We start from the raw sequence: 26505 nt of genomic DNA on the forward strand, positions 1-26505 counted from the left end.
GACCTGTTGTTATCTTCTCCATAGGATTCCAGCCCCTAAGTTACAGGAGAAGGGAAGGCCATATGACCAAGTCAGCACAGAACAGTTCAGGCTTTGGCCCATCTGATCTGCTTGCCTTGATTTGCAAATGCCCAAAGCCCCACCCATGCAGGATTGTGGGGGAAAGACAAACACGTCATCCTTGCTTTTTAATTCCTCTTTTCATCTTCTTATCTCAAGCTCTTTGGTAATTTTCCGATTTCAAAGGAAATATTTGGAAAGATATCTGAGGACCACATTTTACACCAAATGCTTTCAACATGAGAATCCGCCCAGTCGTATCTAATAAAAATATCCTTCCAGAGCTGGTACCAGGAGGTTTCATTAAAATAGCAGTCGATAAGCAGAACTGATTTGGCACCAAGAGGAAAAAAAATCATAGGCCTATCAGGCCTTTGGAATTCAAGAATACAGCTGAATCTAGGCCCTTTTTAATTGTCTTAGGACCATATCCTAAGTCTTGCCTCATCAGATATGGAGGAATGTACTAATCCAAACAATACTGAACTGTCAACATGAAAGAATTGGATATCTTCTCTCTATCCATCATGCCTGAGGCAGAGAAATCGGAAATGCTTTCGCTGGTGTCCTGGGATGTGGGACCCCTCCGGCCCATGAGTTAAAAGTTTCTGTGAGCTCCCAGAGAGGTTTCTTCCCAGGGCTTCATTTTCTTGGACTCAAATGCCTGATCAACAAAAAAGTCAGAATAGGGCCTAAATAAGTTAACTCCAAATATGTGCATTATTATATTTTTAACTGCTTCTTGCATAACATCATGGGTTAGGTCTGCTAGGTGCTGGGGACTCTGAATTAAACAGAGATCTCAGCTGCAAGGGGCTTGCCACATAATGGGGAGATTAGGAAGCCATCATTGCCACAAGGAAATTGAAAAGAGGAAGGAATTATTCACAGCTAGTGGAAGCATGGAGTGCTTCCCGGAGGAAGCGACATCAAAGCCAGGCTTTGAGTATAGGTGAGACCTGGGCATCAGAGATAGGATAGAGTTTGGAGGCGCAAGTTAAGAGGATGAAAGACCAGGGCTGTGGCTGGACAAGGGGTATACTTACAAGTCCAGGTAAGGTGAAGGTACGTAGAGGCCCGAAGGTAAAGGTATGTAGAGGCCATGAATGGCAAAAAAGGTCAAACCCCAGTAACGGGCCTCTACTATCTGGATGTAAGTTTACTCATTAACCTGGTGCATATGCATGTGGAGGTCCCTGCCAGCACTGATCATTTCTAACACCACTTTCCTGAAACAGCAGAAACCTTGGAGTTTCTATAAAGGTAAGGGGAATGCAGAGAGGCACGAGCTAAAACCCAGGCAAGCAAGAGCATCCTTAAATCTCACAAATATTTCTAGTCTAATCCTGGGCCTTTGCACATGGTGTTTCCCAGTCTGACATGACTTTCTCCTTTCTCCACCTGAAGTGGTTCTAGACACTCAGCTCAAATACTGCCTCTTCTGTGAATAAAGGCCGCCCTCTTCCCAGTCACCTGGCAACTCTGAACTTCAGGCTCTCTTCTGCTTTCCCAGGACCCTCTGCCCATCCCTTGAGCCCTCTGTCCCACTGTGCTGAGTTTATCTGTGTAAGCAACAACAGCAGGGGTGAGGACAGATCGTCACATCACTTACTCCGACGGACTGGAATTCACCACAAGGACAAGGACCTTATCCTACAGTAAAGAGCAGGGACGCTGGAGCCAGACTGCCGGGGTTTATTTACATCCTGGTTCTGCCACTTAAGTAGCTGTGTGACCCTGGGTGAGCTACCAGCCTCTATGTGCCTCTATGTGCCTCATCTGAAATATGGGGATAACAAGAATACCAGCTCATAAGCACTATGAAAATCGCCATGAGTCGCATAAGAAAACCATGGCCCTGGAGGCTGTGGCGGAGGTTCAGTGAGTCAGGATGTGTACCGTACTTAGTGCTGAGTGCACAGGAGGAGCTCTGTTTAGGAATGTTTATTTTATTATGTGTATTTTTAAACTCAGCCTTCTCTACATCTAGCAACTCTGCTGAACACATGAGCAAATTTTCTAAAGTCCCTCCCAGTCCCAGCTGCCACTTATTGGTGTTAGGGTAGAGCATAACCCCTGGGAAGACCATCTTATCCCAACACATCACGGTGCAGGAGGTGGGGGAAGCCACCGCAGGGGTACAGCATCCAAGCCTGAGAGGGGCACCCAGGACACAGATGTCCTGGGTTATGCCTGAGACTTATATTGCTATGGAAATATGTCCTTCAAAACATTTTACTTTTTTGTTTCCAGGACATGAATTAGGTCTTTAAAAAAATAGAAAAAGAAAGAAAGAAAGAAAGAAAGAAAGAAAGAAAGAAAGAAAGAAAGAAAGAAAGAAAGAAAGAAAGAAAGAAAGAAAGAAAAAGAAAAGAAAAGAAAGGAAAAGTAACTGATCTGTTTTGTGCCAGAGCTGTCTGGTCTCTCCAAACACTTAATCCAGTGGCTCTCATTGTCTGGGATCAAAGCGCCTTCCCCACATGCTGGCTTTGTTCTGTTTGGAGCAGAGGAACAGGCTGAAAGGAGAACTCCTCCAGGCTTCCTGTCCCTCCCTTCCCCTGAACTTTGAGAGAACAAAGAGATTTACAAGGCAAGGATCCCAACTACAAGGTGCTAATGATCTGAATCACATGCGTCCAGATCCGGACTAGTTTTCCTAAATCAGAAGGCTTCCGGGAGGGGGAGGAGCCATAGGGAGCAGGGAGGAGCCAGGAGCTGGGAGTCTGCAACCAAAAGCACTCTGGATTTGCCTATTGGAATGCACAGCACTCCCAGGCAAAAGTGTGGCTCCTCCAGGAAGCCTGCCCTCCCCTGGGGTTGCTCACTGGGCCCTCAGCCCTCCAGAAATCAGGCTGGCTCCATCCGGTAGTTAGGTCCTCTAGGGCACAGCACCTGAAAGTGCTGTTTAGTCTCAGTCTGTGCATACAATGGCCACGGGTTTGCGGAGAATGACAAAGCATAAACTCTGGAAAGAGAGCTGTTTAGCATGAATCAGAACCACCTCTAGGGCTTGTTAAAATATAGATCACTGGGCCCCAGGCTCAGAGTTTCTGATTCCGTATATCTGGGCAGGGCGTGAGAATTTGCATTCCTAACAGGTCCCAGATGCTGCTGGTTCAGGGATCTGCCTTTGAGAGTGCTGCCCTGTACAACTCCCTCCTGGCTGATACACAGTAAAGTGTATGGGGGCTGCTATGGTCCCTGCTCACGGTTTCTGGTTGCTTCTCCCTAAGGATCTGGAGACCTCATAAGCCACCAAGCTGAATGCACAGTCAGCGCCCAGGTTGGGCCTCTGTTCTCTTGTGTTTGCCCTGGGGTGGTTTGGTCAAGGTGGAAGCCTGTGTGTCCTACTCTAAAACCCTTGATGCAAATCACAGAGATGCACTAACGCTGTTGTGAAAAGCCAACTGGGGTGCATGGTGGCAGAGCAGTGGGAGAGGAGGTTGCTAAGGCAGACTCTCTGGGTTCTGCAAATCTACTTAGTAGCTGGGTGATCATGGATAAGTCACCTCAACTCCATTAGCCTCTCTCTGCCCCCTGGAGAATGAGGTAAATAGACCGCTCCTCACTGAGTTGTTGGAAATAATATTACACAACCTCATATCAAGTTCTGTAATAAGTTCGTTTAAAAGCCACCCCACCCTGCCTAACCTGCCTCTCTGACCTAGACTCCGTCTGTCCTTTCCACGAGCTTAGCTTTTGCCTGCAACTGGTATCAGTGAAAGGAATGATTTTAACCTCAAAGAGCAAAATAAATGTCTTCCTGCTGGAAGTCCCAAGGGCAGAAACATGGACCCCAAGACTTGAGCATCCATGATCTGCAGCCCACCACCACCCCGGTGGCAGGGGCACGGGGTGGCATGGCTGTTCAACTTGGCCATGTCCAGGTTGCTGACATTTATGTTTTGGCCTGCACTGCCAGGGATCTCTCCTTTCATGGGCAAGACCCTCCTACCGAAAGGGTCTCCTCTCTTTTGCAGCTAAGAGCTAAAGCTGGTGGGATTTCTGAGGGATTCTCCAAAGGCAACCTCAAGAAGGAGCGGCCAGCTCAGGTTGGCAGAACAGATAGATTCCCAAACATTTCTGACTTGAAACAGAAAAAATAAAAGTAAAGCAATGTGGTGACTTTCCTCATCTTGTGAACATTCATAGTAGATGCATCAGGCCTGACTCCCCAAGGACTCTGCTCAGGGGAAGCACCGAACAGGGAGAACTTGAGCTTGAGTTTAGCTGCAAGCACTTTCCGTCCATGGGCTGGGTGTCTGAACCTCTCTGTGAGCCAGTTCAGACCTCTGTGTGATTTCATAAAAATCAAACCAATGACCAGACACGTCTGATGTCATATTGCTGCAGCCTCTATGAGGAGCGAGGTGCCTCCCACAGGAAGCCAGCTGGGCTTCCTGAACAAGGCGTGAAAGGCAGACTGTGGCCCCCAGTGCGCAGAGGACTGAAGGTGAGGCTGCCGTGTCAAGGTTAAAAGGGGAGAGGCCAACAGACGCACCAGCCCCTGAGTGAGAACTGCACAGCAAAATAGTGCAAAGCCACTACGGGTTCCAATCCCACTTTCGAATGCCAGTGGAATAACTGGTGTTTTCAATGCTATTTCTAAGAAAACACGTGGTCAGGTCAAGGTGTCTCCAGCCAGCCTCAGTTGTCCTTTTCTTGGTGAATCCATCTAAGTGCTGTTTTAGGTTCTCAGCTCCGGGGTTTGGGAGAATGAGGTTTTGCCAGCATCTGGAAGGGGAGGCTCATCTCTTTGTGCCAGACTCCCACATTCCAGCTGAACGGTGGCCCCCAAAGATATCCAGGCTCTTATCCCTGGCGCTTGCAAGTATTACCTTAAATGGTGAAGGGGGGATGATGGGATTAAATGAAAGCTCTTGCTATAGGAAGACCAACTTGAAGTATCCAGCTGGGCCCAAAACAGTCACAAGTGTTCCTATAAGAGGAGGGCACAGGAAATGTGACAGCATAGACAGAAGAGGCAGGCCACATGGTGACAGAAGCAAGAAGCTACAGGCAGGCCACCCCCCAGTTCAGGGTCCTCTGCAACAGAATGTACATCAGATGCTGGGAAGCCAAAACAGACAAATGTGTACTGTGAGTGTCCATGCCCAGCTCAAGTCATGGGAAGGAATGGGGAGGACAGGGAAGGTCCAAGTACAGAAATCTGGAACCAGCACACCCAGCAGTCTGGATCCTTCCCCACATCATGCCCCAGGAAAAGAGAAAGTGCTAGCACTGGCCATTCTAGAAGAGGTCAGGGAGAAGTTTTCATTAGCCCTCTACCATCATGGCGGCCATTTCTTGAGCACTTACCATGGGTGGCCCCCAGGGCCAGGCAGTAACCAATTCTCACAAAACTCATAATGATCTTACAAGGAGGACAGCATCATTCCCTTGGCCAGCCTTTATTTTTCCCCCAATAACATTTATCACTTCTACATACTACTTAAATTCACTTATTTCTCTTGTGTTATTACCCGTCTCTCTCCATTGCCAGAAGGTAAACTCCATAAGTGCAGGGCTTTTTGTCTGTTTTTGCTCACGCTTTCGATCCAGGGCAAACGAGAGGACCTGGCACATAGTAGGTACTTTGATGAAGTTCATGTTGAGTGAACAGATTTCTCCAGCAGACAGATGGAGGCACTGGCCAGTTATGCATATGACTGGTAAGCACAATGGGAAAGATTCTGAATTCAAATTCAGGCCTGTTGGAATTCAGAGTGTTGGAGAAGTGAATAAAGTAGGCCAAAGATGGCCAATGGGGCTAAAACAAACTCTGGTTTCTAGCTTAGAGACCCCTCCTCCGGGTTCTTCTTCCTTTGTTTGCTTCATGTGCAAAAACCCCCACAGATATGGAAGGTGACAACTATAAATTACCCCCCCACTTGCATTCTGTGCTCAGATCTTTGGAGAAACAGTCTCCTCTGAGCCCACCAGTGTTAAATAAATCTCCAATCCACCAAGATTTCCGAGTGCCGCTTGGTTTTTCCGCCAGTGTTCCAGTCTCATACCCTAACATGTTTGCTTCCCTGACCTGGAAACCCAACCGTGCTGGCCCTTTGTGGCCACCAGTTTGGAAGAACGGTGAGACGGTGACAGAGCAAGAGATTGTGAGGGAGAAGGCACGCCCTGCCTGAATTTCGGCAGTCTCCTACTCGGTTGCCTTTGGCCGGCCCCACTTGGTTGTTCCCACCGGACTCAAAGAGACCTGGTAGGTAAGGACCTGAATGCGACGTTGGAACCGGTAAGGCTGGGGCCCCAAAGTAGTCAGGCCCACCCAAAAGGGTAGAAGGGGGACCTGATCAATCCCCGAAGGCCTCAATAGTCTCACAGGTAGAAAATTTTCCGGGAAGGAATGTAAACGACTCTGGTGTGTGTGTTTGTGTGTGTGTGTGTGTGTGTGTGTGTGTGTGTGTGTGTGTGAGAATGTGTGGCTCAGCCAGGCTTGCCAATCGAGTTCGAGTTTGTGGCTCCATGGACAGTCACTCTTAAGGTCCCCAAAGTCTATGGAGTCTGAATGGGCTCTCCTGTGTCATGGTGAGAGTATAAGGTCTAGGGTGGTATTGGATTAGATTCCGATCACAAGTCACAAAGCTAAGTCAGTTACAGCCAAACTCACCTAAAGTTTCCCTCAGGAATGTAACCAGTGGAGTATCTGATTGGTCCTCTCATCTGAGGGGATACCCTCCTTTTGTGTGTCTTTGCAACACCAAACACGAGAAATAAATTAATAATGGGATCAAAACAGAGTAAGCCTACGATTTTAGAGGTCATGCTCAAAAATTTGAAAAGGGGATTTTCAGGCGATTACAGGGTGAAAATGACACCCAGGAAGTTAAGGACCTTTTGTGAACTGGAATGGCCCATATTCAATGCAGGATGGGCCCCAGAAGGGATGTTAGATGCTCAAATAGTGCAGTGGGTTTGGCTAATAGTCACTGGGAACCCAGGCCACCCTGATCAATTTCCATACATCGACTCCTGGCTTGAAATTGCCCTAAATCCCCCGCCTTGGGTGCGATTCATCCTTAGCAAACAGAGCCAGGCAAAAGTTTTATCCGCTTTATCTGGAGGCTCACCCAGGGAGCCAAAGAAGCGACCCACTGCTCCTCTAATATTTAAAGGAGACACAGAGGAAGATATTGTCTTTCCACCTCCTTATGACTCATCCAGCTCCCTCCTCCCGCCCCCTGAGCTTCAAACTCCTCCCCTGTCTGTCTCTCCAGCGCTGCCTCTGCTGCTGCAGTCACTGCCACCCATCTCCCTGCCCCTCCCGGACCTGGAGAACCCTCCCCCCACAGGGGCCAGCAGCCAGACTGCACCCCAGACCCAGACCTAATGCTCTCCAAATGCCTGTAAGGGAGACGAAAGAGTCTGAAAGACAGAATGAGGATGGAAGAGTCCAGCCCAGCCGTCCCATGATGTATTATCACCTTTCTCTACAACCGACCTTCTCAACTGGAAACAAAACACTCCATCATACTCTGAAAAGCCACAAGCAATGGTCAACTTGATGGAGTCCCTCTTCCAGATCCACTGACCGACTTGGGAAGACTGTCAACAGTTACTCCATACTCTGTTTAATACAGAAGAAAGAAGAATAAGAATGAGAGAAACATGACAGTACCTAGAAGATCACTCACCTCCGGGGATTAATGACCCTGCTGTCTGGGCTCAAGCTGCTGTGCCTGAAGAATGCCCAACATGGGATTTCACCATAGAAGGACAAGCCCACATCCTATGATACTAGGAAGCCCTCCTTCGGGAAATCTGAGCTAGAGCCAAAAAGCCCATGAACATGACTAAAATATCGTCAGTTACACAGCACCCTGGGTAGTCTCCCGGAGACTGCTATGAAAGATTATGTGAAGCACACCATGTATACACCATGTTTGACCCCGAGGCACCAGAAAGTCAACAAATGGTAAATACCTCTTTTGTGGGACAGGCTGCCCCAGATATCAGAAGAAAACTCCAAAAGTTGGAGGGCTTTGCTGGGATGAATATCACTCAGCTGATAGAGGTTGCCAATAAAGTTTTCATGAACAGAGAAGTCGCAGCCAACAGAGAAGCGGAGAGAAGACTAAAAAAGAAGGCCACCTTTCTCGCAGCAGCACTAAAAGAAACAGACGCTACAAAGATGGGAAGAACCCAACCACCAAAAGGGGGGAATCCCAGAGCCCCCTTAGCAAAGGACCAATGTGCATACTGCAAAGAGAAGGGACACTGGAAGAATGAATGTCCGAATCGGAAGGGGCCCTCAAAATCCAGCCGACATCGGGAAGAACCTCGAGGTGAGAACCTCATTGGTCTGGCCTGGATGGATTCGGACTGAGGGGAACTAGACTCTTTCTCTCTTAGCCCCCATGAACCCACGGTCGAAATGAAGGTAGGGGGCTGAACAAGAACTTTCATGGTTGACACTGGGGCTGAATACTCCATTGTTACTTCCCCAATGGCGCTCTTAAGCCAAAAGATGGCAACCATACTTGGGGCTACTGGGACATGGGCGATACAACAGCCCTTCTGTCAAGCTCAACAATGTGAACTTGGGGGTCACAAGGTCCGGCATGAGTTCCTTTACTTACCTGACTTCCCGATTCCTCTCCTGAGCCAGGATCTGCTCTCCAAACTTGGGGCCCAGATAACTTTTGAACCCACTGGACACACTAGCCTCCAATTAAACCCAAGGCAGAAGGAAACCCTGGTCTTGGCGATTACCCTGCCAAGGGAAGAAGAATGGAGACTATTCTGCGCCCAGGCCCTACCCTGTAGCCCCTCAGAATTCAGGCTTACATTCCCCTCTGTATGGGCTGAAGATAACCCACCTGGACTAGCTTGGAGTCAGGCCTCCATCATTGTTGACCTGATCCGTGGAGCCCAACCTCAGAGACAAAGGCAGTACCCCCTTCCACTCGAGGCTAGAATGGGTATACAGGAGCACCTGACCAAGATCAGAGAAGCAGGTATTCTAATTGAGTGCCAATCGGCTTGGAATACCCCACTCTTGCCAGTCAAGAAGTCAGGAGGAAAATACCGACCAGTACAGGATTTGAGAGCCATTAACAAAGTAACTGTTTCCTTATACCCAGTGGTTCCAAACCCATATACTCCCCTCAGCCAAATTCCGGGGTCAGCCAGATGGTTTAGCCTCGACCTAAAGGATGCTTCCTTCTGCCTCCACCTGGCTCCTCAAAGTCAACCACTGTTTGCCTTTGAATGGATTGAGCCCATTACAGGGCTCCAGGTGCAGCTGACCTGGACCCGACTTCTCCAAGGTTTTAAGAACTCGCCCACTCTTTTCGGGGAAGCACTAGCTGCAGATCTCGCCGACTTTCCGAGGGAAAACGACATGGTGTGTCCTCCTCCAATATGTAGGCAACCTCCTCCTTGCCAGCGACACCCAAGGAGACTGTATGAAAGGTATCAAGGCCTTCCTGCAGCTCCTATCCTACTCGGGGTCCCAGGCCTCTTGGAAAAAGGCACAGGTTTGTCAGCAGCAGGTCTGATACTTCGGCTTCAGGACTGGAAAGGAAGAAAGTTATCACCACGCTGCCACAGCCCCAAACAAAACGAGGCTTTTGTGAATTTTTAGGGGCCGAAGCGTTCTGTTGCATTTGGATTCCTGTATTCTCAGCCATAGCGAGGCCCCTCTCTGACCTTTTGGGAGGGCAGGACCGGGAGCCCCTCACATGGGCTGAGGTGGCAAGGGCCGCTTTCACAGAAATAAAGTAGGCTTTGGGACGAGCCCCAGCCCTGGGTTTGCCTGACACAGAAAGGCCCTTTAACCTCTTTGTACATGAAAAGGACAAAATAGCCCTTGGAGTGCTCACTCAGAGCACGGGGCCTTGGCAATGGCCAGTGGCCTAACTGTCAAAACAACTTGATCCTGTGGCAGCAGGATGGCCACCGTGCCTCAGGGCGCTGGCAGCCACAGTCCTGCTCGTTAAGGAGGCAGACAAACTCACACTGGGACAAAGACTTAATGCTAAGGTCCCACACGCGGTCATGTCCCTCACGAGCACCCAAGTATATCATTTCCTCTCCAATTCCCGGCTGACACAATACCAAGGCTATGAAAACTCATGGGTCACTCTCATAACAGTAAGAACACTAAACCCGGCCACCTTCCTTCCCATGGAGGAGGGAGAAGCTGACCATGACTGTTCTGAAGCAGTGGATGAACTCTACACCAGCCGCCCGGACCTCCAAGACCAGGCTATAACAAGCCCGGAGATCACCCTGTTCAGCGATGGGAGCAGCTATTTACAAGAGGGCAGCCGAAGAGCAGGGTATGCGGTAACCACAACCACCGAAGTTCTGGAAGCCAAGGCCTTGCCGGAAGGATGGTCGGCACAACGAGCTGAACTGTACACCTTAACCCAAGCCCTCATCCTTAGCAAAGGTAAAGGAGTTAACTTCTACACTGATTCCAGGTATGCCTTTGCTACTGTGCATGTACACGGGGCCATCTATAAAGAAAGAGGCCTCCTTATGGCTGCAGGCAAAACTATCAAAAACAAGGAAGAAATACTAAAGCTTCTTGAGGCCATATGGCTGCCAGACAAGGTAGCTATCCTACACTGTAAGGGACATCAGAAAGGAGACGACCCCATAACTCGAGGAAATCGCCTGGCAGACAAACAGCCAGAGTGGCCGCCAATGGTGACCCAGGCGAAGCTCCTACCACACTGTGACTCTTGCGCCCCAGAGGCAAGCCTCCCCACCCCAGTACACAAACAAAGAAAGAAGCTGGGCCTTGACAGAAGGGGGCACACTAAGCAAAGAAGGATAGTGGGTCATGCCAAATGGACACATCTTTGTCCCGTCGTCAATAGGAAAACACCTAGTGAAGGAATATCACCAACTCACGCACCTAGGGAAAACTGCACTAGAGGCCCTCCTCAAAAAGAACTACTATATCAGCCAGCTGCTGGCATTATGCTGAGCTGTCAGTGAACAATGTGTAGCATGTGCCAAAAACAATGCTTGGTCTGCCCCACAGCCCCTGCCTGGCACACAAAGGATGGGGGCCATCCCTTTCGAAAACTTAGAGGTGGACTTTACCGACATAAAACCAAATAAAGGGTTCAGGTACCTTCTTGTAATAATCTGCACATACTCGGGATGGGTCAAAGCGTTCCCGACCAGAACGGAACAAAGTCACGAGGTGGCCAAAGCTCCTGTATGGGAGATTGTGCCTCGGTTTCGTCTACCCTTAACCATACACAGTGATAACGGACCTGCATTTGTGGTGGACATTATACAAACCCTGACAAAGTCCCTCAACATTACCTGGAAACTGCACACTGCTCACCGACCCCAGAGCTCAGGGAAAGTAGAGCGGATGAATCGCACCCTCAAGGAAACCCTGGCTAAGTTCCACCAAGAGACTAATCTCCCATGGCCAGATTTACTACCACTGGCCCTCCTGAGTGCCCGATGTGTTCCTGGGGCACTAGGATTCTCCCCTTTTGAGTTATTGTATGCATGACACCCCCCCCCCCCCATCATGTTTAGGAAAACTCCAAGGAGACCTACACCAGATTGGAGACAAGGGAATAAGAGAATAGCTCCAGACCTTGGGGGCAGCCCTAAACAAGTTACAGAGATACATCATAGAGAGGGCCCCAATTTCCTTAAGGACTCCTGTTCACCCCTTTCAGCCAGGAGACTGTGTTGGTCAAAGATTGGAAGAGGGAACCTCTTAAACCACGGTGGACTGGGCCTCATACTGTTATTCTAACAACTCCTACAGCCCTTAAAGTCTCAGGTATCATTCTGTGGGTCCATCACTCCAGAGTTAAGAAGCCCAACTCAGAAGAACCCACAACCTGGCAAAGTGATCCAGATCCAGTCAACCCACTTAAACTGACCCTCAAAAGGGAAACTGGCCCCTGAGACCTCCAGCCCTGCTCCAGCCACACCCCAGAAGCTGGCTGGCCTGCGCACGGCAGAAGCTTGAGGAATCAACGTGTGAACCTAGCCCAGGGGTTTGGATGCAACTCTGCCAGCCCTTGCCCCTTACTGGTGTCATAGTCCTGATCTTACTTTTTTACTGTTGGGTTGACAGAGACTGCACCAACAAGCTGGACATGGGACAAAAGATGCATGCTAGGTCTCACATACCTCCTCTGGATGGGAGGATTATTAAGTATTGCCTGCATATTATGATAACCTCTCTCACTCTCAAAACTGCTGCTTACCCATTTTGCCCCCAGGATTGGGGCAATATGACAATAAGGGGCATATATGTCAATATATGACAATAAGGGGCAAGGGCATCCAGCACCTTCACCTCCTTCCACAAAGATTGCTACAAAGGAAAAACACCCACTCTCTGTCAGTCACCCGGTGCCCCAAGGACTAAGTATTCGATCATAGAGATAACCCAAAATGTCAGGAACCCATGTCACAACAAGGGCCTCCAGAGAGGGAAGCGAGCTTGCTACACTTACCTTCCTCAGTGGGGGATCTCGGGGTATCTCGGGGGATATCGGACGGGGAAGAGATGCAAGACAGGGCCCTTCAAAAGGTTACAAAGGATACTCAGGACTGGGTAATATAAGCCATAAAGGCGACCACTCCCCCGGCAGCCTACCAGGGTTTGAGCCTTTCAGCCCTCAATCAGATGCTTACCAATTCCCTACTCCAACGTTGGACTAACACTACTCTACAAGTCCTCCACTTGTAGATAATCACACCCAAACCTGCTGGATGTGTTTGCCCCTCAGCCGGAAGGCTTACTTAGCCACTCCTATCCCTTTGACCTGGGAAGTTCCTGAAAATCTCAAAACCAACACCTCTGTCTTAATTGGACCCTGGCCACTGGGATCTGTCTCACAAATGCTGACAATCTAACCTGTACAACCCCTGAAGATATGAATGGTACCTCTCTATACAGAAGAAATATAACCTTACAGAGGAATACAACCCTGTGTTCAACCCCTGGGGTGTTCCATCTGTGTTCTGATTCGGCCTACGATGCTTAGAGGCCAAGTGGACTCAGATATGTTATTCAATCTTCCTAACCCCAGAGATATCTGTATACACTGAAGATCAGCTCCTAACAGCCTTTAGCCCCAAGTCCCGGACTAAACAGGCAATCCTGCTACCCGTTCTGATAGGAGCAGGAATTGTGACAGGAATAGGAACCGGAATAGGGGGCATAGGTTCATCCGTAGGACTGTACCATAGACTATATCAAGAGCTAAATGAAGACATGGAACGGACGGCAGATTCTCTGGTAACCTTACAAAGCCAAATAAACTCTCTGGCAGCAGTGACCCTCCGAAACAGGTGAGCCCTTGGCCTCCTCACTTCAGAAAAAGGAGGGACTTGCATCTTTCTGGGGAAGGAACATCTCTGTTTCATAAACCAGTCAGGAATAGTTACAACTAAGGTTAGGGAACTCAAGGAAAGAATTCAACATAGACAACAGGAAAGTATCAATCAACGGAAAGGATGGGATCTTACGGATTGGGCATCCTGGCTTCCTGCCCTGGGGGGGCCCCTCCTCTCCATAATTTTACTTGTATCCATAGGCCCCTGTATAATGAATGCTGTGGTACATTTTATTGAAAACACTGTTGGGGCACCTGGGTGGCTCGGTGGGTTAAGCATCCGACTTCGGCTCAGGTCATGATCTCACGGTCCGTGAGTTCCAGCCCCGCATCGGTCTCTGTGCTGACAGCTCAGAGCCTGGAGCCTGTTTCAGATTCTGTGTCTCCCTCTCTCTCTGCCCCTCCCCTGTTCATGCTCTGTCTCTCTCTGTCTCAAAAATAAATAAACGTTAAAAAAAAAAATTAAAAAAAAAAAAGAGAACACTGTTGCTCTCCAAACTACAGCCCCTATCTTAGCCTTCCGAGAGTACCAACCTATAAAACTGAAAGGTGATGCCTACTGAAAGTTTTTTTTTTAAAGGCATAAAAGGGGGGCAATGTTGGAGAAGTGAATAAATATGCCAAAGATGGCCGATGGGGCTAAAACAAACTCTGGTCTCTAGCTTAGAGCTCCCTCCTCCGGGTTCTTCCTTTGTTTGCTGTGTGCGCGAAAACCCCCACAGATATGGAAGGTGATGACCATAAATAACCCTCCCCATTTGCATTCGGCGCTCAGCTCTTTGGAGAAACGGTCTCCTCTGAGCCCGCCAGATGTTAAACAAATCTCCGATCCACCAAGATCTCTGAGTGCCGTTTGGTTTTTCTGCCAGCGTTCCAGCCTGGTTCTGTAACAAGAGTCCATGACCTTTGCCTTCCCAAAAGGGGAAGGGAACTGGAGAGAGAGCTTCCTTTAAGAAGATGCATAAGACATAAAACAGAGCCAGAGGTGAAAGAACAAGTGAATAAGTCAAGGAGAAGCCTTAGTTCAAACAAAAAGTCCCATGGGCTGGAAGTAAGTTCAGGGTTGAGGAACCTCATGCAGGCCTATAATCAACAGAGTAAGAGATGACAATGGGGTGGGGGTGGAGAGAGCAAAAAGGGGACACTGACTTGGGCAGCATACCCTCATAGACCAGGTGGAGGTGGTGTTGAGCTGCCTAGAAGTATCCAAGTCATGGCAGACAAGAGCTCTGTGGCCTCGGCCATGACATTTAATCACTCTGGGCACAGACTACAAGATCGGCCTAAGCTTTTACTTGACATTCCGATTTTGAACTGCAGGCACTTTCCATTTTCTCAGTAAGGATGACAATAACTTTACAGGACCTGTGAGAATCAAATGGAATATTGTGTGTGAATTATCTGTATTAATAACTAGCAATGGTTATTAACTGCTGGACCCCAGTTTTCTGTATGTCACAGACTCTATGACACAATGTAAGGTTCACTCTAAGGAGTGCCCGATGCCACAGATACTCTTCCTGTGCCCACTTCATAGCTGAGAAAAGCGAGTTTTAGAAAGGTTGGGGACCTTGCACAAGGTCACAGAGCCGTGGGGAGGGCAAGTCGGGAGTGAAACCTATGAAGTGTGACTTCAGAGTCTGTGCCTTTAACCACCTCCGGCCAGGGCAGTGGATGTAGGTGTAGGCTCACTACAAGGTCATCACAGGCCCCTGGGAACCCAACAGTGCTGATCGTCATCCCTGTCTGTTGTGCCTTCACCCGGCGACACCCATGTCTTTCTGATTCAAGAGATGTTAACTGGAGCCACGGCTCAGTGCTGATGCTAATTGCCTCCAAGCCTCTATGCTCCACAAGGAGATCACCCAACAAGCCACGGGCTGCCTGGAGGCTGTGAAGACATGCGCAGCCCCTTTCCAAAGCTCGTGATTGAGAAGATACAGTTCAGATGGCACCCCAGGGCCTGCTCTGAGCCTCAGTCTTGTTGACTGGAGCTGATGTTTTCTGGTGAAAAGTTACTGGCCGCCTGTGACTGACATTTACTAGCAGTTTAAACACGAGGCCCCTTGGGGAGAGAAGCTCAGAACATGCTTCACCATGTCTTACTCTGGTTTTCTGTATTAATCCATTTAGGAAACATTTTTGAGCACCTACTACTCTCTATTGAGAGGGAAGGTCCAAGTACAAAAACTTAGAACCAGCACATCCAGCAGTCTGGATCCTTCCACATCATGCAGCAGGAAAAGACAAAGTGCTGGCACTGGCCATTCTGGAAGAGGTCAAGGAGAAGTTTTCATTAGCCCTCTACCATCATGGTGGCCATTTCTTGAGCACTTACTATGGGCGGCCCTCAGGGCCAGGCAGTAACCAATATACTGAGCTGGAAGAATAAAGGAGGTAGTCCACTCGATGGCTTCTTAAACCTCAGAGTCCAGCATTAAAGACACACACAAGGTGGGACACAGACCGTTCCAGGCATGAGGATGTGGTGCTGGGGCCCAGAGACTAAGTGGCTCAGTTTGCCTGGAGGCACTGGGAAGTGTTGAGAAAAACAGCGCCATTCAGTGTGATCGTACTGCTTGCTCAGCAGAGAGGGGAGCCCTGCCAAGCAGGGAGAGCAGCTTATATGTACAAAGACTTAAGATACTAATGAAGGACCACGGAAGTGCAGCCCTATCACTGAGTGTATGGAGACGATGCGCGGGATGAAGGGCTTACAGTCCTAAAGGTGACAGAGGGAATGGCGGTTCAGCCCCCCGCCTGACGGGGATGGAGATTACACGTCAGGCTCTACAGCAAAATCTGGAATGGGCTGAGTCTCCAACCTTTTTTCCCTCTCTTGCCTCAAACTCTTGAACCCAAGCTCTAAAACGTGTCACTGCAATGCTCCCATGTTAATGAGGGAACGTCAAGGCATCTCATTCATATGCAAATGCTCTGACACAGACGCTCTAGGAAATGAATTCAGATGGAATGTGCCAGCATCTTTTTTTTAATCCTTCCAGAGAGTTATGATGTTGCTACATAAGTTAATGAGAGGAATAGAAGAGGAAACGCCGCTCCTGAAACCTGTCAACAGTATAACTATTTAGATGGGTATTAAAGCCAGACACTGTCATATAATTTGAGGGTATGGTTGAAGACATCTTAAGAATATTTTGTTTCTGACAATTGAATCATAATTTTAATAGACATCTCCAAAAAGAGAAGCAGTGGTAGCAGCCATGTAATGTTTATTTAGGAGCTGGTGAAGATCTCTGATTCAAAGTGCTGGCTGCAGTGACAGTACCCGGCTCTTAGAATGTCAGACCTGCCAGAGGGTTTGAATTTTATTCTAATGGTAAGGGCCCAAGAAATATCAACTCGGTGCCCGGCACCATGCGAAATGCTTTACGTTCATTTTCCATGAAATCCTTGCAGCAGCTTTGCTAATTTTATAGGTGGGTAAACTGAGGCACAGAAAGGGCGAGGAACTTACCCAAGGTCACACAGCTCATGAGTGGAGGAGTAGGGATTCTAACCTTAGAGTCTGGCTCAAGTCTCACCCACTGCCCTGCACTCCTTACAGCAATGAATTCTACTGCTTGATCCTTAAAGGCGGGGACGTGAAGGCCAGCCCAGGAGGGCCAAGCCTTTTAGAAACACTGTGGAATAAAACTGTTTTTCCTTAACTCCCAGTAAATGTGAGCTTTTCATCGAATCTTCTAAGGAGGTGGTACGATTTTGTGAAAGGAACAGAATCTTTACAGAAGCTAAAAGCAGGATTAGAATCTCGGCTTTGGCATTTGTTAGATCCGCTGCGTTGGGCATATATCAAAACTTTCTCAGCCACGGTATGGTCATGCGTGCAATTGGGAGACTCTTACTATCACACAGGGTTGTCAATGGGGGCACCTGCAGTCCTGAATTAAAGTCCATGCAATAAGTCTCATGTCTGCAATTGCCCTGAAGTCCCACCCAATGGCTGCCAGGAGCTACTGGGGAAGTGAAGCAGGTGGCTTTTAGATCAAAGGCTCCATGACTATCAAAAAAGTGGGCACTACTGGATTGTAAAGGAAACAAACCAAATGTCCATCCACAATAGAAAGGACATGTAATTTGTGGTACATTCACATATTTAATGGAATATTATACAGCAACGAGAATTGACAAGTTACAATTACACACAATAGAATGATGATTTTCACAAATGTGATGTCAGGTGAAAGAAGCCAGACAAAGAGTCCCTGTGGCAGGATCCCATTTACATAGAGAACATAGGTAGGCAAAAGTAGCCTATAGAGGTTACCCAGATTGGGGAGGGAGTTACCAGAAAGGACAACGGGGAAGGTGATTTCTGGGGTACAGGTAACAATCTGCTTGGTAATCTGGGTACTATTGACATAGATCTGTTAATTTTGCAAAAATGCAACAGGTCATGTGCACTATTATATGTACTTTTGTTTTTTTAATGTTTTTTAAAATTTATTTTTGAGAGAGAGAGAGAGAGAGAGAGAGAGAGACAGAGCATGAGTGAGGGAGCGGCAGAGAAAGAGAGAGACACAAAATCCAAAGCAGGATCCGGGCTCTGAGCTGTCAGCACAGAGCCCAATACAGGGCTCAAACTCATGAAACATAAGATCATGACCTGAGCTGAAGTCGGACATTTAACCAACTGAGCCACCCAGGAGCCCTTGTATCCACTTTTCTATATGCTCTAATTATAAAAATTTAAGGACTCCAGTGGTTTAAAACTCCTCTTTTTAAAGGCACCTGGGTGGCACAGTCAGTTAAGCACTTGACTCTTGATTTCAGCTCAGGTCATGGTCTTATGGTTCGTGAGTTCCAGCCCTGTGTCAGGCTTTGTGCTGACAGTGCAGAGCCTGCTTGGGATTCCCTGTCTCCCTCTCTCTCTGCCCCTCATCCACTGGCTGTCTCTCTCTCTCTCTCTCTCTTAAAAATAAATAAACATTAAAAAAAAACTCCTCTTATAAAGAACAAAGTCTTTGATCCCACAAAGTCAAAAGAGGCATAAGGCATACCCACCTGGGAAAAGAGAGACCACCCACTCCAACCCGCTAAGAAGGACAAGGGACAGACCCACGGCCCTCCTGAGAGATTTTGATGGCAGACATATAAGAAGGCAATCTTGGGGTGTGGAGTGCAGGTAGGGAGAACCTGGGAGAGACGAAAAGCACTGAAAGATAGGCCGGTGACCATCTCAAACACATCCGTTCCCCTTGAGGGAGCTGCTCTTATGCACGTGTCCACCACATGCCTATCACCGCAGGGCATAGGACAGGCATCACGTTATTGTGTCTCACAAGGGCTTTCTGAGATGGGTTTTATTGTCCCTCCTTACAGATGGCAGAAATAAGGCTTTATGCAAATAAGTTGCTTGCCTAAATGTAGCCAGCAAGCCGCAGATCTGGAATTTGAATCTGCATGTCTGGCTGCAAGAACTGTCCGTTGACCCAGGCCCTGTTCCTCCTCTACGTGGAAAGAGAATTGTGCTGACCTCCCGATGCCGGGCAAGAGGTGAACGGTTAGGATGAAAGCGAACTGTGTGGGTGAAAGTGAACCAGAGTGCCTTAACCTCTGCCTGACTGGTTTTTCATGACCAAACCTCTTGTTAGATCCCGATGATGTAGAGAAACCAAGAGAGAGATTCAGGTGACAACACCCGATCAACGTATCCCCTGACAGCAGCGTGCCTCCGCGAGTCGCGAACAGAATGAGGAGAGCACATGGCCGTGGCCATGCAGATTTCTCACCGTAGCTCACCCTCACCATAAATACTGCAATGGTTTTTTATCCCCACTGTACATACAGATGAGAAGGTGAGGACCAGAGACAGGAATAACTGGCTCAAGAAGGCCCAGGAAGGGAACAGCAGCGCCAGAAATAGCCAGGCCTATTAATGTGCACTTGAAAAACCTGTGCCAGGATGTCAACACTCCAGCCTACTGTTTAGACAGTGAATCCTCAAAACCATGCTAAAGAGAAGCCTCTCTTTACTTAATGAAGCCCAATGATCCTTTAAAAATAGTGCTGCTATTTATTGTATTTCTGGAGCACAGAGCAGCTGAGCAGAATATTTTAATTCTGAGCAGCTCTCACAACGACGCAGGTTTAGACCAGTGATGCAATCGGCAAACCTCGAGAATACAGTTGCCTGTGATATTTGCACAAACTCTCCTTCTTCTTCCTTCTCTGAGGTCTCTGAATGGCATACTATCCCTGTCTGAGGCCAAGGAGAGGAGAAGAGGGGTTTGCCTGAGTCCACACGGCCTGGTTAAAAGAATTTACCAATCACCCAACTCCAAGGAAATCTCACTCATCCGCAGCCTCTCAATCAATTAGTTCTGACATTAATAGGTGCGTGGCAGGGGGTGGGGGTGTCTCTGATGGCTGCTTCCTCCTCTGCAATTCTCAAACAGTACTGCATGGCCAGCACGTAATTAGGGGCCATAAAAAAAAAAGAAGAGCACGAGTTTGCCCCCTTTTTGTTCCTTGCTCTTAGTGGGGAGATTAAATCACAGGCCCAGGACAGAACTAATGAGGGAACAACTCTAAGCCAAAGGGTATCTCTGTTGAATCCAGTGGAGACCATCTGAAATGGTTCCTTCTTACTCCATGACCTTCTCTGCATAGAAACCAATTCCTCCTGTTCCCAGAAGACAACAAGCCAGCAATTTGAATGCCATGTGGAAAACAACTTATTTTATACTATTTTCCATTCTCATTACACTGGTGATTCATTTGTCACACTTCTTGTTCTTTTATGATCTTGTGCAATAAAAAAAAAAAAAAAATGTTTTCACTGGCTTTTCATCTGTATCGTCCAGCATGAATCCTCACTCTGTCGGTGCTGGAGACGGTCCCCGCTCTCAGAGTCGATGCTCTCCTGAAGGCAGCTGCTCTTTCTACTGCCCCTTATGTTTCCTCCCTTTCTCTGAGACCTTCTCTGCTCTCCCAAAGCTGCCTTATCCACATCTGTATCAGCCCCCACATTCAGACTCCAGCTGAAATCATTGAAAATTCCAACCTCACTCCTCCAAAGTGTCCAGCCCTTGCCTATCTCCCAGTGAACAGAAACTGCAAGGCTCATGGCTCCCCTTTTGTTAATTAGGATCAAATCTCACTCTCTGATAACCCAGAGAAAGGAAAAGGCAGCCAGTCATGCTAAGAGGCTATAAAAGGACTTCCTCCAATCCTCCCAAAGCACTCAAGAGAAGGCTTTCCGCCAAGTCAGGGTCACTTAATGTATTCTGCTCTAGAAAAGATATTTAAAAATGATTGAGTTCATTAAAAAAGAAAGAAAAGAAACCTCATCTAAAGCAGTGACCTCTGCCCAGCAGCTTGTGTTAAAACAAGTACCTTTTCTCAGGATCCGATATGTGTCTGAAATTTCAACAAAACTGTGTAGAAAGACAAGACACACCCACACCAGGGAGTGGGTCTTTCTGTCTAGCAAACCAGCAAAAGTGCCAAGGATCAGAAGCAAACATCACTCCAGACTCAGTGCAGAAGAGGGGCCAGAGCAGGTAATATACGGTTGCGGTCCATAAATACCTTACAGTCTGAAAAGAGAGACGACAAAAATACAGAAAAGAAAACTACGTGATGGGCACAAAATGAAAGGATCCCTGGAGAGAGAGCCTGTGTGCCAAATCTTGAACGAGGAGTTGAGTTGGGAAGGGCACGTTGCAGGTAGAGAAGAAAATTTGAGCAAATAGAGGAAGTTTACAAAAAGAGAAATGCAACGTTGGCCCCAGGGGAGAGTGAGTAAAACAGATTGAGTCTTTAAGAGCTTAGACACAAACCAATGGGCTGTGAGGTTGTTCAAAACATCGAGTGTGAGTGTATTTTTACATGAAAGGGGATGAGCAAGATCTCCTCTTAACCGGCTCAGAACTCCCAGTGCGCAGAATTCTCAAGTTGCTATTACATCTAACCTTCCCTATCTTTCTTCTCTGAATTACCTCAAGTTTTCAGCTGGGGACAGTACCCATCAACAGAGCATTTGGAAATGTATGTAGAGCACTGGATCACCACTAGGACTGGGAGATATGACTGGCCTTTAGGGTGGAGGGAAAGAATACAAAATGCCCTCCACCGTTTAGTGAAGAGTTGTCTTGACTAACTCGGCAACAGTCCCCCTTTGAGTTGGACCAGCTGTGATGATGATGACACTAAAACAATAAAATCACAGATCTAATCAATATACAGCTGAGAGCTAAATTCAGGTGTATCCGAGTCAAAACCCTGTCGCTTGCCACCAGGATGACAGCCTCTAGTAGATCTTGACAGAGTATGTGTCTGCCCATCACTCATGCTGGAGAGGCAGCAACCATGGCCAACCAATTTCCTCTTTTTCCTGCAACTTTCGATGTGGGAGTCATCAATGTAAAAGATCTCTCTAAAAATGGGAAATACAGGCAAAGGGGGCATTGCCTTGTCTTCTTTCAGTAGTTCTGAAGCCAAATAGGCTACAGCAGCCCTGTATTCCAAAGAACAAATCATGGTTTGCTGCCAAGGCACAACAAAGAATGAGTGTGCCCCCTATAAGTATGAAGATCAGGGTAGAAGATAGAGTGTGGGTGCCTACGTATTGGACATATTGGAACATCTCAATTAATAAAGACATATGGGGACAATAGTAGAGAATACTTAAAACATGTTATTGGTCCATTGACCATTGTTCCTCTCACGACTTGGAATGGGCTCTGACTCAAGGTTTGCTCAACTTGCAGGTGGGGAGAGGAATTTCCAGTTACTCAAAGGGGAAGATGAAATTTCTCGTGTTGTGTGATATTCACCAACAAAGTAGACTGAGCATCCTTAAAGAGTCTCAAAGAAGCAGAAAAGATTAGCAAGAGGATTCTGCAGTTGTGAATGGCCCGTCCATACTGGAGTATGACCCAAGTAGTGTGACTTGATCTTGTGAAGGGGAAGCTAATTGGATTTAAGCAGAACCACAGGGCCCTAACCATGCATACTAAACTCCGGGCAAGATCTCCATTCAATACAAACTACTGTGCATCTTACTATGTACCAGGATTTTTCTCCATGATATACAGTGAACTAGACCACATCCATTACATTCTCAGCAGGAACCCAAGTATTAAGCTAAAGCTAAAGTTGTGGCCCTTTTGGACACTTCCCAGACATTGTGGTGGGAACAAGGAAAAGATGATGTCATGGTGGCAAGTGAGGGGGCAGTAAGAATCATTCCACAGCCACCTGGACAGGATTGGCCTAGTGTTCCTGGGCTGGAGAATTTAGGTAAGAGGAGGTGACCGACCATCCTCGTTTCCCAGAAACTGAGGGGTTTGCGGCACAATGGAATTTCTGTTTGGTTTGGGGAAGGTCCTATGATGAACTGGTCACCGCAGATGGGAGATGCCATCTCTTGCAGCTGAGCAGGGATAGGGTGGAGGAAAGCTGCAAGCCTGAGGCCGGCCTGGACTCTGCTTCACTCCTACTTGGTTCTCCTTCCCTCTTTCCAGTTTCACATGCCCCACCCCAGCTCTGTTCCATTTTAGGTCTTGAGGCTTCACCATGTGCCATGAACTGGTTTGCCCAGCTTAAGACTCTGAGTCTTAAGTGGTACTACCACTACCACTGACATCAAAATAACTCCCATTCATTGGACACCTAATATCTGGTGGGTAGGTGTTTTGCACAATGTATGTAATGAATCTTCATATCCGCGAGATAAGAATTATTCTCGTGGTAGAGACTGGAAATTGAGACTCAGGGCAACTGAGTGTCCAAGAGACTCTCCTCCAGATCTGCTTGCAAGTAGGATGCCCCCGTTACACCAGACCTTGGAACCCTGCAGCACCTGCCCACCTAGCTCATTCTCCCACTCCAATAAAAAAAAGGCATTTTGCAGCATCACCCACACTTGTATGTTTCTCTGATGACTCAAAATGCCCTTGGAAGCTAAACCAGGGAAAGCCACCATATGGTGAAATACTCCCATCTATAGTGGTAATATTCACTGGCTTATAACCTTCACTGTGAAAAATCTCCTTGAGGCCTTTATAAGTGATATATTCCCTTACAGCAGATTTTGAGAAATGCAACACTTTCCCAACACCTCAGACCCTTAGAAACATGGAGAATTCCCATCATCAACTATGCTTTGTCACCAGGCATTAAATGTAACACAGTGCACCTAGTGTCTGGGATTTCCTTCTTGAGCAGACCCAGTAATGAATCTGCTAGTTTGTACCTTTAGTTTTCCTTTAAATAAAGAAAGGAAACTGAAGCTCTCCTATAAACTCCATGCCCTTCAGCTCAGCCTTTCCAACAACCATTTACAGATGAGGAAATGGAGCTTGAGAGAGGAGCAGTTCCTTGAACAAGGTCACAAGGCTAGTAAGGAAAGAAGCCGTGATTTGAGCCCAAATCTTGGTTCCAAACCCACTGCTCTCTTTCCTCTTGGCCTATTCACTCCTGCTCACGATGGAATGAAGGATGGGGGAACAAGAGAACCACTAGGATGTTTTTCAAAATGTCCATGTCTCATTCCCCACTTCAGATCTCTCTTCCTGGAAAGTTGCAAAAATCCACTGTCATACCACATGGGGAAAACTTGTATTATGAAAAGTTTCAAAGATGGTTCTGCTAAGATGCCTCATATTTGCAAGTTGGAAACCTGTGCACCAGACTGTAGGGCATCCTATCATGACTAGAATCCAGAGAAGGTAATCTCAGAAATCTGCGAGCCCCTGAGAAACACGAAGTGGTCTGTGCATGTACCACACACATTGTTCTTGGAGAGATGCCCTAATTTTTACCAGATTCTCAAACTAGTTACCGACTCAAAAAAGTTTAGAAAGCACTCCTTTGGAGAAAATGGGTTGCCTCTCAAGCAGGAATGTTAATACGGTCCTTTCCAGCCTCAATAGGCCCTGGACATGTGTGATTTTAAGCCATTATTCAGGGCGCTCATTCAGCTTGCATTTAAGGGAACGATGTTTCTTCAACTTAATGTAATATTGCTATTGGCAAATAGATCACTCTTAGAGTCATCGAACTGCCAACTTTTATATCCACCAAGGTAAAAAACGTTCATCAGATTTTGTCTTTTCATTCTCTCAACAGGCTTTAATAGATTTCTGTCTAGGATCAAAAGGTTGGCTGAATACTGGCCATGCATAAAGTTTTGTGGGTTAATTAAGATGATCATTAGCTGATAGAGCTCACTCTTAGCATCATGATTTGTAGGTAGAGAGATTACTTCTATCAGACACAGCTGCTCCACTGGGATCAACGTGTGTGTGTGTGTGTGTGTGTGTGTGTGTGTGTGTATAATGTTCAAGCCAACACAAGACCCTTGCAGAAAACCTGGCTGGTTTCTGAACATCAGTCCTGATGCTGCTCATCCAGCAGGGTGCTTGTCTCCTGGTTTGGTCCATTAAGCCATTGCAGTGGGAACTTTTGTTTAAACAAAAAACTGTATCTCTTTCGTTCTGTGTGGTGCACATCGTTATGTTCATTGATCCAAACCCTTATTGAGCACCTACAGTGAGACGGGCAAACTGCACTAAAGAATAAAAGTATAAGTGGGACATGTGGTCTCCATCCTCAAAGAATTCCTCATAACCAGGTGGGACAGAGAGGGAATGAATGAACCCATCATAGAGCTTTGGTGGAGACAGGGTGCCAGAAGGAAACAACGTTGAGTCTTGAAGGGCCATTAGAAATTAGATGGGAGAAAAGGGAGTAGGTAGAGGCTCTCCAGGCGGAGGGAATGGTTTGTGCCAGAGCAGGGAGGCAGGCAACAATACACGTCTCATGGGCCACACCTATTTCACAATGGCCAGAAGAGAGATTGTAGATCACACAGGAATGCCCACCCCTCTTTTAGAAATGTGAACAGTCTCAGGTTAGTTGTCTGGCTCACAAGTAAAGATGCTTTTATGGGCTAAATGTTTATGTCCTTCCAGATTCATATGCTGAAGCTATAAGCCTCAGTGCAATAGTATTTTAGGTGCAGACTTTGGGAGACAATTTGGTTTAGATGAAGTCATGAGGTGGGACCCTCACGATGGAATTATAAGAGGAAGATGGCTTTTAGGAAGCTGTGGTCACAGCCATAGAAAGTATGGGCAGTGAATCCCAACACTTGACTGTCTAGAGAGGGATAATAGGGGTTAAATGACAGTTTCTTGTTTATTGAATTTTCAACAAAATGAGGCAGCTCTTTCTGGAAACCCCAAGATGACCAATGATAGACAATGATGTGATACGAGATTTAAACTCTGTATTTTATGCCCAGGGTGCATTTCTTACAATTCTCCAGGCAATCTTGTAGGAAGGCTAAGAACTTTGATCCCCTAAAAAGTTCGGTTGGTGGGTTGTGGGGACTTGTGGAGAAGATGAAGGATTCCATAGGGAAGCCTACTTGAGAGACACCCCTCGTCCAAGGGCTTTTAGTATATTGAGTGTCCATGAGTGTAAGGCCTCCAGTTCAAAACTGTTCAACTTTTTAATTTTGGTCACTGTTAGTATTTTCCAAAGATTATGACCCTGTATCAGCCTCCACCATCCACCTTCCTGTTGTTGTTGTCGTTTCGGGTTTACTTGGGTTTGTTTTGCTATTTTGCTCCTAACCCTACTTAACATCCATCTCAAGGATCCCCATTTGGGAAAACTGCACCAGACCGGTGCAAAGACCCACATACACACATTCGCTGGGCAAAAAGGGAAGGAGGCTAGCACGTTCACAGCTGTTATCTCTGTGTGATGCCTTCCCATCTAATTGTATTTTTATTTTTATACTTTTCTGAATTTCAAAGCTTCTAAACTGAATATTTTACCTTCAGAATTCGGGGAAATTATTTTTTGGCTTGAAATCAAGTAAATGACTATTTATGGCACCCAGGGTCACTTTTTACTTACTGCCTGGCCAGTTGTACAAGTTAGAATTGTTTATTCGTACAGCGATTGGGGAGTATCGTAGAGGAGCTTGAAGACGCGGGGCTATGGAAATGGAGGACCTGGAGATGCTCTTTTTTTAATTTTTTCTCTGTCACTGGTTCTCAAAGTGTGATTCCTCGACCTGCGGCATCGCCTGGGAATTTAAAAATGCAAAACTCCC

General features: G+C 47.2%; 1 long non-coding RNA gene across 4 annotated transcripts in view; it reads right to left on the bottom strand.

Moving 5' to 3' along the window:
• LOC109270823 (uncharacterized) overlaps positions 1-26505 on the bottom strand; it is a 678705-nt gene that overhangs the window by 209276 nt on the left and 442924 nt on the right. The gene's annotated exons all lie outside the window — the stretch shown is intronic.

This window comes from Panthera pardus, unplaced genomic scaffold (assembly GCF_024362965.1).
Source record: "Panthera pardus isolate Hobbes unplaced genomic scaffold, ASM2436296v1 HiC_scaffold_19, whole genome shotgun sequence".
Lineage (NCBI taxonomy): Eukaryota > Metazoa > Chordata > Mammalia > Carnivora > Felidae > Panthera > Panthera pardus.